Source organism: Cupressus sempervirens, chromosome 1, assembly GCF_028749045.1.
Source record: "Cupressus sempervirens isolate cs-2001-9-10 chromosome 1, ASM2874904v1, whole genome shotgun sequence".
NCBI lineage: Eukaryota > Viridiplantae > Streptophyta > Pinopsida > Cupressales > Cupressaceae > Cupressus > Cupressus sempervirens.
Genome location: NC_143118.1, coordinates 812,376,263 through 812,401,144, shown reverse-complemented (window position 1 = coordinate 812,401,144; position 24,882 = coordinate 812,376,263). Strand labels below are relative to the sequence as shown.

General features: G+C 35.1%; 1 pseudogene; it reads right to left on the bottom strand.

Annotated features, from left to right (window-relative positions):
* Window positions 1–24,882, bottom strand: part of LOC149580355 (putative wall-associated receptor kinase-like 16) — a 124,574-nt pseudogene that overhangs the window by 55,545 nt on the left and 44,147 nt on the right.

Sequence of the window (24,882 nt, the reverse complement as noted above, 5' to 3'; positions counted from 1 at the left end):
CTATATGGAATGTGAATTATATGAAGATAACAACACTAAAATGCTAAGCTATGTGCATTCATAATACTAAACAATGCTAAGTAATGCTAAATAGATACTAAAATGATGCTATAATAACATTAATTCTCTACAACAATGCTACTAAGTGATAAATCTAATATGCCTATAATATGGATGCATAAAACTTAAGTCCTTTTGCTCTTGATTTTCCCTTCTATTTATAGGATTTAGTAGGTGGGGTTGGGGTAAGGATCTAGATTTTACTTTTCATTAGGGGTAAGAGTGAAACTGAAAATATCTCATAAAACCCCAAGAGGAACAATCCAACAGACTTGGTTTGTGAGGATAAATGGGAATTTTCAATTCTTTTAAATTCCAAATAGGTAAATTTTAGTTTTGAGAGAATAAATAATTTTTTTGATTTATTAAATGTTGTATTTACTTTCAAATTTTGTCTTTATCCTTTTTTTTAATGATTTATGAATTGATTTTTCTCTTTAAAAGTGACTTTGGTATTTTTGAATTTTGATAGGTGATTAATCAATTAATCACTCAAATGATTTGATGTTGCAATTAATTTGAAAGTTTGTTAATTTCCTCATTTATTTTATTTTGTCTTTAATTTTTGTTGTTTGATAAAATTACGTTATTTTAGGCCTTTGCCCATTTTAGGGTGTTTACATCCAGTTGCAAGGTCTTCTGGGTTACGACCAACGAAATACAACTTCAAAATCTATGATCCAGCTTCAAATTCATTATTCCAAGAACATCTTCTCTCAACTCTCTAAGTAATTACCTAACCTAAACCTAAATACTCTTATTTATACTTTCCAAGACAACTTACAAAAGATTCTAGATCATTACATAATAGAAAGGTCGACCTTAAAAGAGTCTACACACATCCAAAGACAAGATCTAAAAATTAAATTCATGATCCAAATTAATTACATAAGTTGGCTTAAACTAAGAACCAATCAAAGAAAAACTTGTTCAAAGAAGGAACCAATTATCAATAAATATCAAGCTCACTTGGCACATGGAAAATACTCGGCCAACACTAGATAGCTTGACCAATACTTGATAGCTACAGTAACTCAACAGCTACAGTAACTTGACCGACACTAGCTACAATAACTTGCCCAACACTAGATATAGTAACTTGATCAACACTAAACAAATCGGCAACAACAACAACTTGGAAACCATTGGCACTTAGCTCTAATAAGCAAAATGAACAAAGATGAGCAGGAGAGAAAGACAACCCAGGATGCTCTTACATCAGACAACTGAGGTTAAAAGAAATGATTCTCATGAATCATTGAGATGTCAAAACGTGAGCTGAACTCAACTCAGATTGAGAAACCCAAGATGCATCTTCAATAGGCCTATTTTTCCATTTTACCAAATATTCATGGTAATCCTTTCCTCTCTTCCTTTTGCCAACTTGCTGATATAATATTGATTCTATTAGTTTTTCAAGATCACTACAAGTGTAATAGCATTTCCATGTATTTGGTATGTATTCTCCAAAGGCAACTCTCCTCATATAAATAAATGTAAGCCATGAATAGACATGTCCCTTTAAGAGACATGTCTATTTGTTAATTAATATTATAACCATAGTTATAATAATATTATTATATTATTATATTAATTTATAATAAATATAACCATAATTATATATATTATTTTTTATATTAATTTATCTCATATTATAATAAACGCACATATATAACTATATCTCATAGATAATTATATATAGGTTTATCCAACTAAAGCTAGTACACATCAACACTGCCTCTTAGCTAGGGTGAATAAACATGTGATCATATATCTCCTTAATATAAGAATATCTTTGATTAGAAGATATTCAATATTTTGATATCACATTTGATATCATGAGTATTGGTCTTCTAGAATATCAACATCTGATAATCACCAAATACTTCAAATAGGGGTTTGATAACACATTTGATATCAAGAGTATTGGTCTCCCAGAATATCGACATCCAGTATTCACCAAGTACTCGAATAAGGTGTGATATCACATCTGATATCATGAGTATTGGCCTCCCATTATATCATACAATATTCACCAATTATTTAAATAAGTTGTGATATCACATCTGATATCACAATTATTGGTCTCCTAGAATATCATATGATATTCACCAATTACTCAAAAATAAGGTTTGACATCACATCTGATATCAATGGAATTGGCCTCACATAATATCAATGTATTCACCAAATACTCTAAGTAATGGTCTTCCAAGAAGTTGAGATGCAAGGCATTCACCATTTACTCAATTTATTTGATCTCATAATACAAGTTATTGTAAGATAGTCACCTTATAACAACTTCTCAAAATACAAGTGATGATCGTTTAGAAGTCGTCACTTCCTCATGATGTACATAGGGGATAGGCCCATTAAAAATCACATGGTCACGATGTATGATTCATGGTTATCTTGACTGTGAAAATTTATAGAACACTAGAGAAACCATCTCAACATGGTTTACTCCCTCTTAATCAATAGGACCGAGTTCATTAAAGGTTAACTAAATAACATCCTCAATCTTCTCCCTCTCTTTCAAGGTTGCCTCTAATAACATGTTAGGCTCCCTCTGAACATCAATCTTCTAAGCCCTGATACCTTTGAAGAAGTGCTAGATTCCCTCTAAATCTAATATCAATCCTCCTTTTCCTACAATCACATTCTTAGAGGAAAAGATAAAGGCAAATAGCTTTATAGTAGGTATTGAGATAAAAATAAGAGAGACTACAATGAATAGATAAATGTAATACTCAAGAAAAAAATACTTATCTTCACATCAACATCTTTGATGTAATTTTTTATACTGCTTGGTTTGTCCTCTTGATGCTAATGTTAATACTCCCACTAAAATTATAATTTTGAACTATATATACCTTTTATATTTTGTACACACATTCTCCTCACAATTCGTATTTCTTTTTATAGCTTCGTATAGAAGAAACACATTTCTTATGAATTCCTTTTAATGTGATCAGTATCCCAAGCCTTAATCACTCCTTAGTTATGACTTTGTTTTCTTTATAATAGATTATTGAAATATGTTGTATGACTTGTGCCTAATGCAAAAGTATTTTCCATATGGGGTGGGTGACTAGGAAGAGCCTTGCTTATTCTTTCCTTAATAAATGTTGACCAAGTCTTCACTCAGTACCATAAACCCATACAAATGTACGTACATCCTTCCCCATGGCTCGTTTAATGCTTACGTACTAATGTGGCTTTTTCAAGTATTGAGTTAACATTTTCACCTTATGTTCTTCTTATTTTGATTGTCTTTCTTGGGTATCATTCCCAATTAAAGGTAAGTGTTTGTCTTACTTTCATGATGCTCACATGGGCTACAAAATTTCCTTAGACCATTGATTGAAAGATGTCTTCCTCTGTCTCATCCTTGCTAGGCTATCCAAATGCTTGTAATGGACATCATGATCATTGAGATCATCACCAAGAAGAAATATAATACCGACAATAGTAGTATGTGTTGAAATATGGAGATGCTCATGTTGGAAATATAAGAGGAGTAACTGAGGGGGGGCGGGGGGGTGAATTAGTTGCCACTAAAATAAATCCCAGATACCTTAGATGTCAACTATAAAAATTCAAATTGGTAAAACTGATCACTGCTGATACTAGGTAAACAGAAAGAAAATTACTGTAACTCAATAAATGTAGAGTGTGAATTACTTTAGCAGATCTTAAGATGTTATCAATAACTACTTGCAAGCATGAAAGAAATAACATGAACACATGAGACACCAAGATTTAACGTGGAAACCCAATTTGAGAAAAACCACCAATGTAACTAGTTACTATTTTTCACTCTTTTGAAGTGAGCCCTGTTAGGAGCCAACCATGTTAAAGGTTACAAAACACACTGTTAGGTGTGACCCTATTAAAGGATTTAATCACCCTGTAATGAGTGGCCTTGCAAAAGGTCTTGAAACAATTCAATGGAATTGCCACCTTGTAAGAGGATTTACAAATGGTTGTTAAACTAACTTTGTTAAGAGATTTTAGTTCACTGCTACAATGGTTAGAGAGTAACAATGAAATGACCTGATTGTGATGCAACTAAATTGTTGATTATAGATTTCTATTTTGGTTCATACTTGATCCTCCCTGATTGAATAACACTTTTTTACTCCGCAAGGATATTTGCTTATCCTTCAAGTTCGTTTCTTCTTCTTATCTCTTTCAACTTATTCAACTTGCATATCACACTCTTTGAAATCACAACTTGACCTTTTACTTATACCTTCCAAATTGTCAAGTCCACTCAAATAAAAATTAGAATAACCAATATTCATCACCTCAGTCAGCTAGAATCAATAGGTAAAATAATTAAGCTTTACATGCCAAAATTAGAAAATCCTTTGGCAGTCTACCCAACTCGTTAGAAACTAATTCTGAAGTGATTTCATGTGTTAACCAATAGAAGCTTGTTTAACACTGCAAACTTACAAAATTCTTTTGGTAATTGAGTGAGCTTGGTTAACACTAACTCTGTTCAACTTTCTCTTTATTAACCAAGTGCGCTTGGTTTACACTCTTTTCTGCATAACTTCCTTTTTCACTCGAGTGAGCTTAATAGATACTTCCTTCTGCACAGAGTAAACTCAAGAATGCTCGGTAGACTAGGAAAATTGTCTTCACTAACCAAGTGAGCTCAGCATGCACTAACGGTCAACTGATATGATATTTGTGTAACATCAAAGGCAACACACAATTAATCAATTGTATCCAACAATCTCCCTCTCTGGCATTGATGGAAACACAACATGTCATAGCACAATGAAATTTTCAGAACAAGACTCCCTCTGTCAAAAAGTTTCTCCCTCTTTGATTTTATGCAGAAAACTTATCTTATAGTATTCTCCCTTTGTGAAGGAACTGCTTAACTTATCCTTCTACAAAATTTTAGAAAGATATGACAGTAAACTTCTCCCTCTTTGACAACACATGCCAAAGACAATTCTAATTAGTGTGAATGCACCTTGAGTACAGATTCATCTGCTATATGTCCTTGTCAATACTGCATCAACTGATTGATCTTAAACTTGGTTCTTGTTGATGCATCACTAAACTTTTATTTAGTGAGCTTCAGATAGGGGAATGACCCCTAGCTTACCTCTTAAATAGAAAAATGCATCCTTAGGTAATGGCTTTGTGAATATATTTGCAATTTGTTCTTTGTATGCACTTATGCCAATCTAATTTCTTTGTCCTGTACTAACTCTCTTACAAAGTGATATTTCACAGCAATGTGCTTTGTTTTGGAATGCATCACTAGATTCTTTGATATGTTGATTGCACTGGTGTTATCACAATACATCACTATTGGCTCTTTGATTTCAACTTTCATTCCTTCCAACAACTATTTGAACCAAACAATGTTAGAACAATTTACTGTTGTTGCTACATATTCTACTTCTATTGTGGATTGAGATGTGCAGTTTTGCTTCTTGCTTGTCCAAGATACCAACCTTTTACCAAGAAAATGCTCCACCACTAGTGCTTTTTCTGTCATCAAGATTTCCTACCCAATCAGCATCAATGATTACTTTTAGGTCAAGGTTGCCTCCAAGTTTGTTCCATAAGCCATAGTCTTTAGTACCTTTTAGATATCTCAAGATTTTTTTTATTGCCATCATGTGGTTTTCTCTGGGTTTTGCTAAGAATCTTGCCACTATCCCAACTGCTAAGGCAATATCAAGCCTTGTATGTACCACATACTATAATTTCCCAATCATTGATCTGTATAAGGTCTGATCTACTTCGTTGGAGTCATCATCTTTTGTAAGCTTAAGTCCAGTATACATGGAGATTCGAATTGGTTTTGAATCTTCCATTCCAAATTTTTTAAGTATCTCTTTGATGTACTTAGATTGAGTGATATAGATACCATTTATGTTCTATTGTATCTACAATCCAACAAAGAATTTTATTTCACCAAACAAGGACATTTCAAATTCTTTATTCATTTGTTTTGAAAATGCTTTGCATAAGTCATCATTTCCTGCGAATAGAGTATCATCCACAAATATTTTTGCCACTACAATCTTCCTATTTGATTTGTCCTTGATGTATAGGCCATTGTTATCATTTGTTCTTTGAAAATCAATCTATATCAAATAGTTATATAGTCTTTCATACCAGGCTCTAGGAGCTTGTTTGAGACCATATAGGGTTTTGTGTAATTTGCAGACCATGTCCCTTTTATCTGGATCAACAAAACCTTCAGGTTGTTCAATGTAGACTTCCTCATTAATAATTCCATTCAAGAATGTATATTTAACATCTATCTGATATACTTTGAATCTTTTGTGAGTTGCATAAGCTAGTAAAGTCCTAACACCTTCTAATCTTGCAACAGGGGCAAAAGTTTCACCGTAATCAATACCTTCTTCTTGAGAATAGCCTTTACATACTAATCTTGTTTTGTTTCTTGACACTTTTCCATCTTCATTTAGCTTATTTCTGAATACCCATTTTGTAACAGTCACATTTTTATCTTTGGGCCTAGGTACAAGAGTCCAAGTTTTATTCCTTTCTATCTGTTCTATTTATTCATTCATAGCCTCAATCCAACTTTCATTTTCCAGTGCATCTTTAACATTTCTAGGTTCAAATTCAGCAAGTAAACATGTACCTTTTAGTTTTCTTCTTGTCATTGTTCCCTCTAATTTGTCTCCAACGATTTGATCAGGTGCATGATGTCGTCTGACATATTTAACCAATACAGGTTCTTTGACTTTTGAATGAACTGCACTGTCTTCATTTTGAATCTCAACTTCAGACTCAGGTTCTTCAGACTCGGTATGCACTAACTCGGTAGCCTCTAAATGTGACTCGAGTCCCTATGACTCGATTTGCACTTCCTGCAACTCGGTAACTGATGGAGATTTAGAGAGCTTGGGAGATGAAGTCTCTTTTTTGTTAAATGTGTTTAGCAATGTATTAGGTTCATAGTAGACAAATCTTCTATAATCTTCTAGCTCCTTTTTGCTTTCTTCTTCAGTCTTTTCTGTAAACTCATCGATTCTCACATGTGCACTTTCTATAATTTTGGGAGTGGACAAATTCAAACATTTGTATGCTTTACTTCTACAGGAATATCCTAGAAATATAACTTCATCACCTTTTACATCAAATTTGTCTTTTTTAGATTCTTTTGAGATATAACATTTGTTGCCAAATACTTTCAAGTAACTTACATTGGGTTTGTAGCCATACCATAGTTCATAGGGAGTTTTGTTTGAGTCCTTCTTCAACTGAACTCAGTTCAGAGTATGAACTGTAGTGCTGATAGCTTCCTTCCAGTATTTGATAGCAACATTCTTTTCAATCATTAGTGTCCTTTCACATTCCATGATAGATTTGTTTCTTTTTTCAGCTATTCCATTCTGCTTAGGAGTACCAAAGGCCAACACTTGTCTTTTGATTCCTCTTTCAATGTAGAAATTGTTGAATTTATTTGAGATGAATTCACCACCTCTATCTAATCTTAAGCATTGCAATCTTTTTCCAATTTCTTTTTCTACTCTATCAAGATACCATTTGAATTTCTCAAAAGCTTCTGATTTTTCTTTGAGATACATAACAATCATCATTCTAGAATAATCATCAACAAAAAGAATGAAAAAAATTTCTCCACTATAAGTTTCTATTCCAATGGGTCCACATAAATTAGTATGCACAATTTCCAAGACATCTTTTGACTGATAGTTTTTGCTTTTAAAACTAGTCTTTCCCATTTTACCAATTTGACAATTTTTGCATAATCCAACATCAAGTTTCTTCAAACTAGGAAGACCTCTTACCCTTCTAAGTTTGCTAATATTGACCATATTATCAAAGTTTACATGGCATATCCTTCTGTGCCATAGCCAACTTTCTTCTACTTGAGCAATAAAGCATGAACAATCACCAAGATCAAGATAAAATAGGTTATCTTTTGTTTGCCTGCCTGATACAATCAGATTTCCTTGGTTATCCAGCAGTCTTGCCTTGCCATTCATGAATTCTACCTTGAATCCAATGTTGTTCAACTGTGCCACACTCAGTAAATTATGTTTTAGTCCTTCAACCCAATAGGCATTGTTACATACAAATTCATTGGTTAATGAGATTTGGCCTTTTCTTTTTATGCAACAAGGTTCATTATTTTCGAACCTTACACTACCTCCATCATAGTGTTCAAAATGTTCAAACTTAGTTTTGTCTCTAGTCATATGGTGAGAACATCCACTATCTATGATCCATGTGTCATTTTTGCTAACATGAGAGACAAGTGCCATCTTATCTCCTTCATCATCAAATTCATCTTTTATAGAAATATACACTATTCCATCTTCATTGTTATCTAAATTTTTAGCCATAAAAAAAGTTTTCTTACCTTTGTCTTTGTAGGATTTGTGACCTTTGAATTCCTTCTTGCCTTGTACTTGTAGTTTTTCTTTTCTTCCTTGCCTTCTTTGTTTGGACACCTAGCAGCAATATGACCAATTTCTGCACAAGAAAAATAGATTAGAGGGATTTTACCTTTGTACTTTCCTCTACTCCTGAAATATTTCTTTGCAAGTAGAGATTCAACAATTTCAAGATCACTATCAGAACTTTCTTTAGTTTCTTCCTTACTTTCTGATTGATTATCTTTTATTGTCTTGCCTTTTTCTTTGAGTGAGAGTTTGGCTTCAAATGCAGACTCAATATTCTTGAAAGTAGGAACATAGTTGTCAAAGTTGTCAAGTTCAAAAATTGTCAATCTTCCTACTAGGGCATCCAAGCCTATCTTGTTATTTGGATCACATCTCTTTTCTTGAATAGGAGATACTCTAATTGCATAGATGGGAGGCAAAGTTCTAAGAATTTTACTTACAGTAGTTTCTTCTTTGATGTCTCCTCCAGATGCTCTGATTGCACTAACATTGGCCTTGATTCTTTCCACATATTTTGCAACATTTTCATCTTCTCTTATCCGCATTTGATCAAATTGTCCTCTAAGGCTTTCTTGTTTGGCTCTTCTTACATTGTCATCTCCTCCATAGATTTTTTTCAGTTTGTTCCACATATCAAAAGCAGTTTTACAGTCTTTTACCTCATCAAATTCAGCATAACTAAGAGCAGATGCAATGTCAATCATCATGATGTTATGGTTCTTTTTCTTAGTAATATCTTAAATTGATAAAGTTCCAATGGGAGTTTTATATTCTTCATCAAGATATTTGCATCCTGAATCATTGATGGTAGCCAGGTGAAGCCTCATAAGTCCTTTCCATGCTGCAAAGTTGTCTCTGTTTAGCTTTGGAATCTCTCTCTTGTAAGCCATCTTGATCTTTGACTTAGGTCCTTGGAACCTTTTCTGCAAGCACCAAAAGCTCTGATACTAATTGTTGGAAATATAAGAGTAATTTGTGTGTGTGTGGGGGGGGGGGGGGGTGGTGAATCAATTATCACTAAAATAAATCCTAGATCCCTTAGATGTCAACTATAAAAATTCAAACTAGTAAAATTGATTACTACTGATACTCGATAAACACACAGAAAATTATTGTAACTCAGTAAATGCAAAGTGTGAATTACTTTAGTAGATCTTAAGATGTTATCAGTAATTACTTGCAAGCATGAAATAAATAAGATGAACACATGAGGCACTAGGATTTAACATGGAAATCCAATTTGGGAAAAACCACCAATGTAACTAGTTGTTGTTTTTCACTCTTCTAAAGTGAGCCTTGTTAGGAGCCAACCCTGTTAAAGGTTACAAAATGCACTATTAGGTGTGACCCTATTAAAGAATTTAATCACCCTATTAGGAGTGGCCTTGCAAAAGGTCTTGAAACAATTCAATGGAATTGCCACCTTGTTAGAGGATTTACAAATGGCTATTAAACCAACTTTATTAAGAGATTTTAGTTCACTACTACAATGGTTAGAGAGTAACAATGAAATGACCTAATTGTGATGCAACTGAATTGCTGATTATAGATCTTTGTTTTGTTCATACTTGATTCTCCCTAATCAAATAACACTTTTCTTCTCCACAAGGATATCTACTTATCCTTCAAGTTCGGTTCCTCTTCTTATCTCTTTCAACTTATTCAACTTGCATATCACACTCTTTGAAATCACAACTTAACCTTTTACTTATACCTTCTAGATTGTCAAGTCAGCTCAAATACAAATTAGAATAACCAATATTCATCACCTCAGTCGTCTAGAATCAATAGGTAAAATAATTAAGCTTTACATTCCAAAATAAGAAAATCCTTTGGTAGCCAACCCAACTCGGTAGAAACTAATTCTAAAGAGATTTCCTATGTTAACCAATAGAAGCTCAATTAACACTGTGAACTTACAAAATTCCTTTGGTAACTGAGTGAGCTCAGTTAACACTAACTCTGTTCAACTTTACCTTTATTAATCGAGTGATCTTGGTTTACACTCTTTTTTACATAACTTCCTTCATCGCCCGACTAAGCTCGGTAGACACTGCCTTCTACATAGAGTAAACTCAGGAATGCTCAGTAGACTAGGAAAACTATCTTCACTGACCAAGTGAGCTCAGAATGCACTGACTATCAACTGATATGACATTTGTGTAACATCAAAGACAACACATAATTAATCAATTGTATCCAACAGCTCATACACATTAGTCAAAACAAGAAAATGACCATGATAATGTAGGCCACTAAAGCTATACCAAGGAGATCTCTCCTTAGACTTTTGTTCGCTAGTGTTGACTTAATCAGATGCAACACAATCTCAATTTATGTCTCCTAATGTTGATAGTCTTAGTTATCTTTATAACAAACACCAGAATTCTTCGTTAATAAAATATTGTGTTATATATTTTTGTCTTTATTGTATGGGAATGATGTTGCATACAGAAATGCTAAAATATTCTCCTAGTATGAGTTGTCCATCATTTTGTGATAAATCTATAGTTATCTCTCCTTTGTTTACTATCACTAAATTTTGTAAAAAAAATGTCATTTCATTGCCATTTTTCCATATGCCTTCTTCATATCATTGTCTGTGGCAACTTTCCTTGCATTAAGAATTACATAGTAATCCAAACCCATCTTCAGATATTTGAACACAATATTTTGTATGTCATCAAGTCACTTTTGATAGATTATAGTATATACATTAATTATAAATACGAGAATCATGCTCATTGTTGTCATCTCTAGCCAAAATTAGCCATATACAACTCTAGCATCTATAATTTTATTTCACAGATTTGTGATTATTTAAAGACATTAGCGATGTGTAATCCAACACATTTCATAACTTCTAGTGAACTTTGTATCAACATTTGACAATCACAATGATGATATAATCAAGCAACTCTACCAAATGTTACCCAAAATTTCTTTGTTTGAAATAATCTTCAACATCTTTGTTCCTAGGCTTTTCTTTGAGATCACTGCAAGTGTAATAACATAGCTATGTATTCTCTAAAGGCAGCTCTCCTCATATAAGTAAGTGTATGTCATGAATATACATGTCCCTTTAAGGGACATGTCTATTTTTTAATTAATTTTATAACCATATTTATGATATTATTATTATATTAATATATAATAAATATAACCATAGTTATATATATTATTATATTAATTTATCTCATATAATAATAAACACACATCTATAACTATATCTCATATTTTATTATATATAGGTTTATCCAACTGAAACTAGCACACATTAGTAAGTTCAACCTCTTCAATCTATTTTTTAGGATAATCATCAAGAAAAACAACTTCATCATTTGACTCATGATACTTATGTAAATCAACAACATTGAATATGGTAGATATATCCATATCATCAGGTAAGTCAACTTCATAAGCATTACCACTGTCAAACTTCCTCAATATCTTACAAGGTCCAAACTTCTTCATTTTTTATCTTACTATATGTTCCAATAGGAAATTAGCCTCTCTTGAAATGAACCATCGTCTCATCACCAACTTCAAAAATAGGATGTCTCCTAGACTTATCAACATTCTCCTTATAATTCTAATTACTTTGTTCCAACTTCAACTTCACTTCCTCATGCAAAGACTTCATAAAACCAGCAAATTCTTCCCCTTCAACACTTCTCTTCTCTTCACCAGCAACATCCCTCAAATCTTATACTCCTCTAGGCTGCATTTTAGTAACAATCTCAAAAATTTATTTTCCTATACTCCTATTCATAGAATTATTATAGGCAAACTCATATTGTGCTAATACCATATCCCAATTACTCGATTTAACTCCAACTAAACATCTCAACAAATTACCCAAGCTTCTATTTACAACCTCTGCCTATCCATCTATCTATGGTTGAAATGTAGATTTAAACTTCAACTCAGTATCCATCTTCTTCCACAAAGTCCTCTAAAAGCAACCAACAAACTTATTATCTCTATTAAAAATAATACTTTTTGGTAATCCATACAATCTAACAATCTCTTTAAAGAAAATTTTAGTAACATGGACATCTAACTATTTGCCTTTAGAATAGTAGGTTCTATCTAGGTGAGAAATGACTGAGGGTGAATGAAGCCTTATGGTTGAACTCCCTTCTCCCCTACCTAAAATTTTCTAGCCCCCCTTCCCCTCCCTGCTATTCTAAAGGGCGTAGATTATTGCCTTACTATTCTAAGGGTTGAACTATTCTTACATGGTATGAAATATGTCATCTTAGAAAATCTATCCACATCAACAAATATAGAATCTGTTGGAAATATTCAAGACTAAACTTAGTTACTGAGAGGGGAAGGGTGAATTAGTAACTTCTAAAACTTATACCAATTTTAATTCATAATCCAATAAGCCAATTAGCATTTAATTCATCACATCTAATCTAATTGCATGCATGAGAAACTAAAAACATGAAAGCACCCACAACACTTGAACACAAAGATTTAGTGACCCACAAACCTTCCAAATAGAAAGTAAAACTAGGGTAGGGATGATACCCACAATCTTTAGTACTATAGCATAAAGTTGGCCTATTAAGGCTTACATTGATTATCTAATCAATACAACACCTTTTTAGTTACATGATTGGACATCCCTTACTACCAAAGTACTATGCTAATTTTCATTAAATGTCAATCTGGGAGTGTGAACTTGAGATGATATCTGCAAAGTATATGCTCTAGTTTTCGCTAAAAGTCACTACTACCTTGAATGCAATAACCATTAAGGAAATCTAGTTCATCTAAAGGAAAGAAAACTATCAAATACTTGAAAGGAAATTCTAATTATTTAACCATACATCTATGCACCTACTACTGCAGGAATAGTGACTGGTTCTGTTTCTAGTGGCTGCAGGAACAACAGTTCTAATCTTAACTTAGAAAACTGAGTCTAACTCCTACTTACTAATGTAAACTCCACCTTCTGCGTGGGCCCCCATGAAAGAATGAAGGAAAGATAAGCTTAGATAAAAGTGTAGAAACTCAGCAAAGTCATGTATTCATTCAAATATGCAGTATTACAATAACTTAGGAAAAACAACAAGATGTTTATCGACTCTATTTGTCTACTCACTACTTAACCTCATAGATACAAATGAGGTCATATTTAAAAGGAAGGAAAAATAACAAACTCTTATAACTATGACTTCCTCATGAAGGAAAGTTAGTTACAACTTAAGATTGCAAGCATGCAATTGTAAAGACATTGATTATCCCTTAAATTCCCCACAAATATAGATCATAGCAAATGCTAGATCTGCTCTTTTATTTTACTTTAAATAGCTTCCAGGAATATAGGTATCGTGCATTGCATGTTTAACTAATTGCTTTGATGCTTGCTTCCTTGTTCAACCACTTTATCAGATCCTGCTTTGTTATTCATTAAAACAGGTCCCCTCTAACTTTTCCGCCAAGTCTTCCAGCTGCAACGGTGTCATAACGCTTCTCTTTAATACCATCAATGCCTTAGCGCTATTCCTTCGCAGTTTATTTTTTATTAACTCCCGCTCAACTTTTATTCCTATGATCAACATTTAATACACACAAGACTTCCCGCAAACATTGATTTACATTTATTAGTTTATAAAGAAAAGGCATTAATTATTCAACTAACAATTTTTGCAATCTCTTCAGCTACAGGAAGATCTACCCATATCAAACATTCATGAAGAAATATTTTTACCACAAAGTGAACCCCTTTTTAGATATAATTTTGATTATCATTTTTATGCCCTATGTCCATACTTTATACATCAAAAGTTTAAAATATTTATACTAAAAGATGATAAAGTTCAGTATGTTATAGACAAATGTTCACAAAAAGGGCCAATAAGACTTCTATTTCTTCATGTCATCATTTTTCCCCCCAACCATCCTAAGGCTAGTCCCTTTAGCATCTATAGTTTTCTAATCCTCATCTGCAACCTGAGATCATTGGTGATTTTCTCCCTTGATTCATGAGTTCTGTAATTAAAATATCCATGATTTTGTTTCAACCTTTCCCATTTCTATTCTTCAGCAATCATGTTATATTCAACAAATGAATCATACTTTCCAAGCATAGGATGCAAGAGTATTGGCGGTTGGAAACGAAGAGGTACCCAGTAATTTTGCTAACTTCTACTCAACATCATATACTTGGGCATCCTGTTGGTGGCCAACTCCAGATTTTGGGGAGAGTGCAACTCCCTTGTTTTCAGATCTTTTGGCAATCGGATCCATCTTTGAAGGGAGGCTTGTATAGCATCAAGGACATTTGCAAAACAATGCTGCTCCCAATCCAGAAATGCCTATTCGCGGATAAGGTAAATTTTGGTAGCAACACTTTGATTATTGTTAACAGAAAGCCAATTGAAGAATATTCTATGAGTGTTTTGTACCTTTGGTCGAATGTACAATGGTTCAAACATTTCCTTTTCTCTATAAGGAGCAGCCTAGTTCTCTCGACTAATCTCATTCTACATCCATGACATAACGGCCCTAAACTGTACATCTCTCACATATAACAATGAATTCCAATCTTTATCATCTGGAACAACAAGATTATGAACATATAACTCACAGAGGAGATTTTGCAGTCATCAAAACTGATTTGAATGTTGCATATAATTCCTGGGGAGTGTGCAAGGAAGGGTTCAACCCCCGAGTAATTTGAGACAATTGAAAATTAATCATTTGCTCCTTTAGGAACAGTGTGTAAAATGGAGATGATGACCTGCAATTTACAAGCTCTGGAATGAGTTTTGTAATCTTTGTGACACATTGTTGCAGAACCATAATTTCACTATCCTTCTCTTCAATTTGCTATGCTTGTTCCCTTATAATTCTGAGCAATTGCTTCCTTTCTAGGTCCCAGTTTGCTTTTTCCCATTAAAACTATTGGTACAAACTAAAGTGGTTGTTAATGGAGTAGAAATGTCCAGTGGTGTATGACGACGGACAACAGGTCTATAATCTTCAAGGCGGTGCTCAGGATGATGGTGGTCAATAGTGTTGTCATCCTGAGAATGCTGACGTTTAACAAAGCTATTATTTTGATAGGCAACAGTGTTACCAACTTTTTCTGAAGGGGCAATGGCTGCAGGATAGGATGCAATAGTCATTTTAACTTGGAATGTTTCAACAATTTCCTGAACCATTTCGTGTGCAATAGATGGATATTCCTCTGGTGGTAGATTATCAGTTTCCTCTGCTGGCTATTCAAACCTAGACACTATTTCCTCTAAGGACTCTGTGTCACTATCAACATTAATAGGGCTATTTGGCTTTGCAAGAATTTCCTCAAGATCATTTTCATGTTCAGGAGTAGGTGTTGTGTGCTCTGGTGGCTATGCAGGTGTAGGTATTGGAGTTTCAACATCAATAGGTGGTATATGAGGCTCAGTAGGTGGCGTAGGAGGTTTAGTTCTCAAATTTACCCCAGACATTCTGGTGACTCATCGTGGAGTAGAAATTGGTTTCTTGTCCTTATCGATAGATTTCCCTTTATTTGAGTTGAGTGCAGGTTCTTGTGATACTGGAGATACTTCTTCTAAACTTTCCTCTGTGGCAATTGTGTGTGATTTTCTCTTCCTAGAAGTTGAGGCTTCTATGATCAAAATTTTCCTTTTTGCAATTTTAGGTACAGAGGTAGAAGCCGAAGCTTCTTGAGTCGTTCTATATACCACTTTCTTGACTCCTACAGTAGTTTTCTCTCTTGTCCCCATTCCTTGCCCTTTAGGTCCACCCCTTTTAGGTCCCTCTGTCCTTAGTTTTACAAAATCCTTCCATGTTCCCAAGTGCTGCCTAGTCAACTCCCTTTCAATTATAGCCCTAATCAAGCAATGGTGGGATACTGACTGGGTTTTGCCTTGTTGTACATATGTAGCTTGCCTTTTGATAATATTATAAAGGAAACTCGAGAGATTTACAAGACAATCACCATGCTGCAAACTGCTCAAAATTTTGAAATGAGCAGCATGCAAATAGGAACACCTTCCTTCACAAGTAAAATATCTTATGATAAATTTAGTAGGTTGGATGAATTGAAGAGGGAGAGATAATCATAATGTACCTTGCTTTTTGTTTTCCTCCAGCCGAGGATCTCCAGGTACTGAGAATTGCTCTTTTGCTTGTTGTGCATCCATGTCCTCTGTCCAACGTTCTCCATTTATTGGCAAACCAAAAACTTCTACCACCACTTCTTCGGTGAATTCTATCTGAATGCCCTTAACAGTTGCATATCTGTCCCTCAATGTATTATGAAATTGGAGCACAATTTCCTTATCAAACTGCTTCAAACTGAGATAGTAAGCTAGCCAATCTCATTGTTGAAACAAACTACATGTTGCTAGGTTTGCCAGTAAAACTTTGTGGTCTGCTGGTTCATGCCACTGAGGTTCTCCACCCTTTTTTTAAAAAAAAATGCTATTATAGGAAAATTCACTGCAAGTGATTTTTGGAGTATGGCGGTGATAGCTACAGGGGTTTCAACAAAGGGAAATTAAAATAATTCAATACTTTTCAAACCTCACATCCTTCAGTACTTCATGATGGCATTTTAATCACCAAACCATAATGAGGATAAAGATCATGCTAAAAAACATACGCCATATTAATAAGGGGTTATGTGAAATCATGATTTAATGGTTAGCTTTCTTTACATTATTTCACACATTTTGAAAGTACAAAGGAGCACCAGCTCATTACTGAAATGACTCTTCCCCATACATCCTACATGCCAATTTAAGATTTCCTTGATTTGTACTCATGATTTCAATTTTCCCACCCCCAACCTAGCAGAGACTAGGTCCCACCAGACCGTAAAGATTTCAAATTCTAAAAATCGAAATAACATGCTTTTCTAAATAAATAATAAATTAAATAAATGCAAAGGGGTCGAGTGTGAATGACTTGAGGTGCGATAGGAAGGATGGTCTGAGTAGTGTCGTACGAGAGAAAGAAAGTGAGATGGCATGATGATGGAAAGACAAGAAGGTGGGATGGAATGAGGTGGAAAAGAAATGAATTTTCGCATGAGTGCAAAATTTTTATTATGAAGGCCTTGAAAATAAATTCAAGGGGTTGTAGGTGTCTGAGTGGGAGACTCAGACGGAGTGGCTGAAGGAAGAGATGTTTTTGTTGTGGTGAACTGTTGAAGAAATTTTTCTCGGGTTGTTGGTTTATGATATAACTTCAGGCGATGCCCATTAACTAGGAGTTTGAATTTGATCGGATCAATTATTGACAGTTGAATTGCTCCATTGTTAAAAATTATAATGATTTCATAGGGACCAAGCCATTGAGTCTGAAATTTGCCTTGGTGATGCTGATATCGTGAATCATACAGGAGCGCCCAATCGCCAACAAAGAATTCTTTGTCTTTAATGAATTTGTCATGCCATTTCTTTCTTTGACTCTAAATTAATTCTGTGTTATGAAGAGCTGATTTTCACCATTCATCCAACTCATTGAGATGCAAAATGCGATCCTATTGTGCTGCAGGAAGGGTAATATCAAGTTCCAAAGCTGTCTGCAGAGTTTTATGTTCAAATTCAATAGGCATAACAACTGTCTTCCCATATAGGAGTTGAAAAAACATAAACCCAATAGTGGATTTCCATGTTGTTCTATACACCCATAAGGTTTCAGGAAGTCTAGCTGCCTAATATTTCCGATGCAAAGACACTATTTTTGTGAGAAAATGTTCCAACTCTCTATTTGTCACTTCTACTTGTCCATTGGCTTGTGGATGATACAAAGATGATTTTTCATGCTGAATTTTATACTCCTCCCTGAGTGCTGCTATTAGATTAGATGTGAACTGAGGCCCTTGATCTAATTGTAATTCTCTTGGAACACCAAATCTGGTAAAGATACATTCGTACAGAAACTTTGCAATATTATTGTCACGAGGATGCTTCATGGGTTTTGCTTCGGCCCACTTAGTAACATAATCAGTGCAAACCAGTATGTAACTTTTCCCTTCTAATGGTGGTTCAATAGGGCCAACAAAATCAATTCCCCATTTATCAAATGGTTCTACTACTATCTGTGGTTGTAGGGGCATTTCACCCATTTTTGTCGGTCGACCCATTCTTTGACATTTATCACATTTTTTTGTATACTGAGCCGCATCCTTGTAAAGTGTAGACCAATAATAACTTGTATTCAGAATCTTTAATGTAGTCCATTTGTTAGCAAAGTGGCCACCACAAAGCTCATCATGACAAGCACGAAGAACATCATAGGTTTCATCCTCTCTGAGACATCTTCATGTTACCAGGTCCGGTCTAGTATAAAACATGAATCCTGAGATCCATGAGAAATTAAAACTCTTTTCTGCCAGCAATCATTTTTCTTTTGCAGAGAAATGTGAGGGAGTTTTGCCAGTAGTTAGATAGTTGGCAATGTTAGCATACCAAGGGTTTTGTGCTGACAAAAGGAAGAGATGTTCATTGGGAAAACTATCTTCTATGGTTGCAGGATCATTAGGTGTTTGAAGACGAGACAAGAAATTAGCTACAACATTTGCTTTACCTGGCTTGTCAATAATGGTGATGTCAAATTCTTGCATTAGTAACAACCATTGAGCCAATCGTCCAGAGATTGTTGGCTTGTTCATCAGATATTTGATAGTAGAGTGATCTATATGTACAAATATTTGGTATCTTGTAATGTAATGTCTAAATTTATTCAAAGCATAAATTACAGCAAGCAGTTCTTTCTCTGTCATAGTGTAGTTATACTCGGCTCCTTGAAGATTTTTGCTAATATAGTAAATTGCATGTTCTACTGAATCTATCTTTTGGCCAAGTACTGCTCCAATGGCATGATCTAAAGCATCTATGTGTATGTGAAAATGTAACTCCCAATTTGGTCCTCGTAGCACTGGTGTTGTTGAGAGGACTTCCTTAAGCTGCAGGAAAGCTTTTGTACACTCTGAATCTCATACAAACTCTGCATCTTTTCAAAGCAATTTATATAAAGGTGTTGCAATTTGACTAAAATCTTTGATAAAATGTCGATAACCACATGTCCTAGAAAACTTTTGACTTCTTTCAATTTAGCTAGTACAGCCAATGTGTGTATGACTTCTATTTTTGTTGAATCTACTTCAATTCCTTTAGGGGAAATAAAGTGTCCCAACACCACTCCTTCTTGCATCATCATAAAGCACTTTTCACTATTTAAAGACAAATTGTAGTCTTTGCATCTTTGTAAAACCTTGTCCAAGTTGTCCTTGGCTTCTTCAAATGTTTGTCCATACGTGATGAAGTCATCCATATACACTTCCAAACAATCTACATATATGTCAGAAAAAATGCTAATAACAACTCTTTGGAAAGTTACAGGTGTATTGCACAAACCAAATGGTAGGACAGCATAAGAAAATGTTCCCCATGGACACGTGAATGTGGTCTTGTCCTAATCCTCTGGTGCTATCTGGATTTGATTGTAGCCACTAAACCCATCCAAGAATGAAAAGTATTTTTTTCTTGCAAGATTGTCAAGAACTTGATCGACAAAAGGCAATGGAAATGATCCTTCTTGGTAGCCAAGTTAAGTTCTCTATAATCTATGCAGACTCACCATTTTCCCCCCTTTTTGGGAACAATAACCAATGGTGACACCCATTGGCCATCTGAAATAGGATATATGAAGCCAGCATTGAGTAGCTTTTGCAATTCATTTTGAGCTTAAGGGGCTTTCTAATGAATGGTTCATAAGGCACAACACTTGGTGAAGGTTTTGCAAATGGGGTTGCAAGCTTTGGGTTTAACTGTGGAGGAAACTCCGTAGTTAAGCGCGCTCAGGCTGGAGTAGTACTGGGATGGGTGACCTCCCGGGAAGTCCCGGTGCTTGACCTCTGTGAGCATCACCTAGATCCAATGAGTGCTAAGTGTTCCATTTATTCTCATGAGAGATGGATTCATGTTGAATCACTACTCATGAAACATGGGTCATCGAGTTTGACTCAAAAATCACACAGTTAAATCCTGATATTCACATCACAATTTGACTAGCTGTGGAAATCATCTCCTACTTATCAATTGATGAGCTTAAGGGGCTTTCTAATGAATGGTTCATAAGGCACAACACTTGGTGAAGGTTTTGCAAATGGGGTTGCAAGCTTTGGGTTTAACTGTGGAGGAAACTCCGTAGTTAAGCGCGCTCAGGCTGGAGTAGTACTGGGATGGGTGACCTCCCGGGAAGTCCCGGTGCTTCACCTCTGTGAGCATCACCTAGATCCAATGAGTGCTAAGTGTTCCATTTATTCTCATGAGAGATGGATTCATGTTGAATCACTACTCATGAAACATGGGTCATCGAGTTTGACTCAAAAATCACACAGTTAAATCCTGATATTCACATCACAATTTGACTAGCTGTGGAAATCATCTCCTACTTATCAATTCATTTTTGACAATATCCCTTAATCCTGGGTTTATCCTATGCTGAGGTTGTCTCATAGGTTTGCAATCCAGGCTGATATAAATCCTATGGGTACAGAGTGTAGGATCCAAACCTTTCATATCTATATACTCCCAAGCAAAAGCATCCCGGTGCTTTTGTAATAGCTGCAGGGTATTATGATGTTGTGCCTGAGATAAGGACTTGCTTATATTTAATTCTCTTCCTGGAACGATTATTGTTTTGACTACCTTTTCAACCATTGAAATTTGCACAATTAGTTGTGAATCTATCTCATGTGGCGGGAGTGAATGCATAAGCTGTGCAGACTCGGAATAATGAAGTTCAGCAGATAAAGGCAGAATACTTTCTAAGACACTTTTGTTTAGAAGATGTCTCAGGTTGTGTATCATACTCATTCAGTATGATAGAATAAATGACATCATCTTCTTCTTTAATGTTTACAAATGAGTCTTGTGAGATCATCATCAATTGTTGAATAGAATCTATTTCCATATCAAAGTCATCCATATTTAGCCAGACAACTTGATCATCCAACAACAAAGGCTGAGTAGAAGAATACAAGGTTAAATTTTTAGTGTTTGTTCCATCTGAAATAGTCATTTTCCCTTATCGGCATGCAATATAAGCATCTACTGTTGCTAACCATGGTCGTCCTAAAATGATAGGGTATCCCCTAGTACTTATTTTTGGAGAGAGTACTACAAAATCAACTGGATACTCTCATGAATGTAATGTGACAGTGACATCTTCTAGTATACCATCAAGAATGATGGTAGAACTATCTACTAGTTGCAAGATTGTTGGTGTTTACCTGAGACCAATGATGCTTAATTTGGACACTACTTCCTTGTTCATTACATTGATGGATGCTCCTAGGTCTATTAAGACATTCTACACTTGCACTCCTTAAATGGTGAGGATCACTACTGGGCTCCCAGGGTCTCAATACTTAGGCATTTTGCAGTTATCAAGCATAAGATCAGAAAGCTGCCCAAGGACATGGATAGTCTTTGGGTCTTTCTTTTTCCTTCTTGGCTTTTTAACACATGTTTCTCTGATGGCTTTTGAATATATAGGTACTTCCTTTATTGCATCAAGCAAGGGAATTTTTATTGTCATTTGCTTGAGTTGCTCAAGCAAATCTAGTGCAGCTTGATTTTCACTTGGCAGGATTTACTCTATTAACCTACTAGGAAATGGTGGTGTCTTGGCTGCAGGAGAAATAGTGGTGGTAGGTTCTTGAACCGACTCAGCATTTGTATCATCTATTTCTATTATAATGGGCTACTGAGGTGAGGCAAGCATTGTTCCAGATCATAGATGGATATCATTCAGGGTGATGGAATAACTTTGTTGCTGGGCTGAAGGTTTTGCACTATTAGGATTAGGTGCAGGCTGTGAAGGTAACTGTGGCTATTTTGGCGGGGTTGTATTGGCTGTAGGAGGCATTAAGGTTTGTTGTTGAGGAGGTTGAGTCAAGGCTAGTTGATGCTGGTGCTATTGCCAATTCTGGGTTTGCTGCCAACCCTGCTGAGGTTGGTGCCACCCTTGGTTAGGCTGCTACCACCCTTGGTTAGGTTGCTGCCAACCTTGGTTAGGTTGCTGCCAATTATTATAATTACCATGTTGTTATTTCCATTGACTATTACCACTATAATTATGGAGTGGGTCTTGAGGAATACCTAATCTTAGAGCCCACAGCCTTCGTTGAGCAACATAGAGGACTTCCCCGTCTTCATCAATTTCCTTGAACTCAATAGGCACATGTTGTGATTCCAAGCTAGCAATAGGCTTACATCGGTAGTTGTGTTTCTTTTCTCTACAATGGGGGTAACATTCTGCCAACATACTATCATCATCCTCCTTCTTCCTTCATGCTTGCATGGTATCCAATTGTGTAGCAACATCATTAATGATGTCTTGCTTGAAATCCGACAAGAGGTTTGACAATTATGTCTTAGATATTCCCCCCCCCCCAAGAGTTTTTGGAGTAAGTCCCTCAAACCTCGTCCTTTTTTTATTGTTGCTCTGGAATAGTTCAAACAAATATTCTAGATTTCAGCCCATGTCTTCTATGTAATGTCGCCTCCAGCCATTAAGTCTAAAGCTTCCATACTCCTATCATGCACTCCTTTCAAAAAGATATGCTTTTGGGACTCCTCGTTCAGCTAATGTTGTGTGTTGCGTTGTAGGTTAAACATCAACTGGGCAACATAGTCCTCCAAAGTCTCATCCTCCTTTTGTGACATTTTAAAAATGTAATCTCCTTTCAAATCATGGCCTCTGCAATATTCCTTATATTTATTAAGGAACAGGTTACTCATAGTTGGCCAATCTGTCACAACATTGGCACCTAAACTCATGAACCATCTCAAAGCGGCTTCTTTGAGAGTTGATGGAAATAATTTCAGCTTATGGGCATCAGTTGTGTATTCAAAACTTCAACAAAAGATGTCAAACTCAAAGAGAAAAGTTTCTGGATCTTCAGTAATAAGGCCATAGAATTTAGGCAGGGCAACTGAAGGTATATTTTTCAGATTTTGATTACCCTGCTGAGGAGGAATTGGAAAGGGAAAGGTAGGCTGAGTTGCTACCATTTGTTGGGATAAAAAGGATCTTCCTTATTGAAGTTGGGAAGAAATCTTCCAAGGTGGTCTCTTCTTCTATGCATGCAAGAATGCTAAAAATGAAACTAAATGACTTAATAGTGAATACTAGACTAACACATCTCTGGCAACGGTGCCAAAAATATGTCTAATCAATATAACACCTTTTTAGTTACAGGATTGGACATCCCTTACTACCAAAGTACTATGTTGATTTTCATTAAATGTTAATCTAGGAGCGTGAACTTGAGATGATGTCTGCAAAGTATATGCTCTAGTTTTTGCTAAAAGTCACTACTACCTTGAATGCAATAACCATTAAGGAAATATAGTTTATCTAAAGGAAAGACAAATATCAAATACTTGGAAGGAAATTCTAATTATTTAACCATACATCTATGCACCTTCTGCTGCAGGAACAATGACTGGTTCTATTTCCAGTGGTTGCAAGAACAACAGTTCTAATCTTAACTTAGAAAATTGAGTCTAACTCCTACTTACTAAAGTAAACTCCACCTTCCATGTGGGCCCCCACGGAAGAATGAAGGAAATATAAGCTCAGATAAAAGTGTAGAAACTTAGCAAAGTCATGTATTCATTCAAATATGCAATATTACAATAACTTGGGAAAAATAACAAGATGTCTATCGACTCTGTCTGTCTACTCACCACTTAACCTCATAGATACAAACAAGGTCTTATTTAAAAGGAAGGAAAAACAAAAAACTCCTATAACTTCGACTTCCTCATGAAGCAAAGTCAATTACAACTTAAGACTGCAAGCATGCAATTGTGAAGACATTAATAATCCCTTAAATTCTCCACAAATATAGATCATAGCAAATGCTAGATCTGCTCTTTTATCTGACTATAAACAGCTTCCACGAATCCAGGTATCATGTGTTGCGTGTTTAACTGATTGCTTTGATGCTTGCTTCCTTGCTCAGCCACTTTATCAAGTCCCGCTTTGTTATTCATTAAAACGGGTCCCCTCTAACTTTGCCGCCAAGTCTTCTAGCTGCAACAATGTCATAACACTTCTCTTTAATACCATCAATGCCTTAGCGTTATTCCTTCGTAATTTATTTTTTATTAACTCCCGCTCAACTTGTATTCCTACGATCAACATTTAATACACACAAGACTTCCCACAAACATTTATTAGTTTATAAAGAAAAGGCATTAATTATTCAACTAACAATTTTTGCAATCTCTTCAGCTGCAGGAAGATCTACCCATATCAAACATTCTTGAAGAAAGATTTTTACCACAAAATGAACCCCTTTTTAGATATAATTCCTATTATCATTTTTATACCC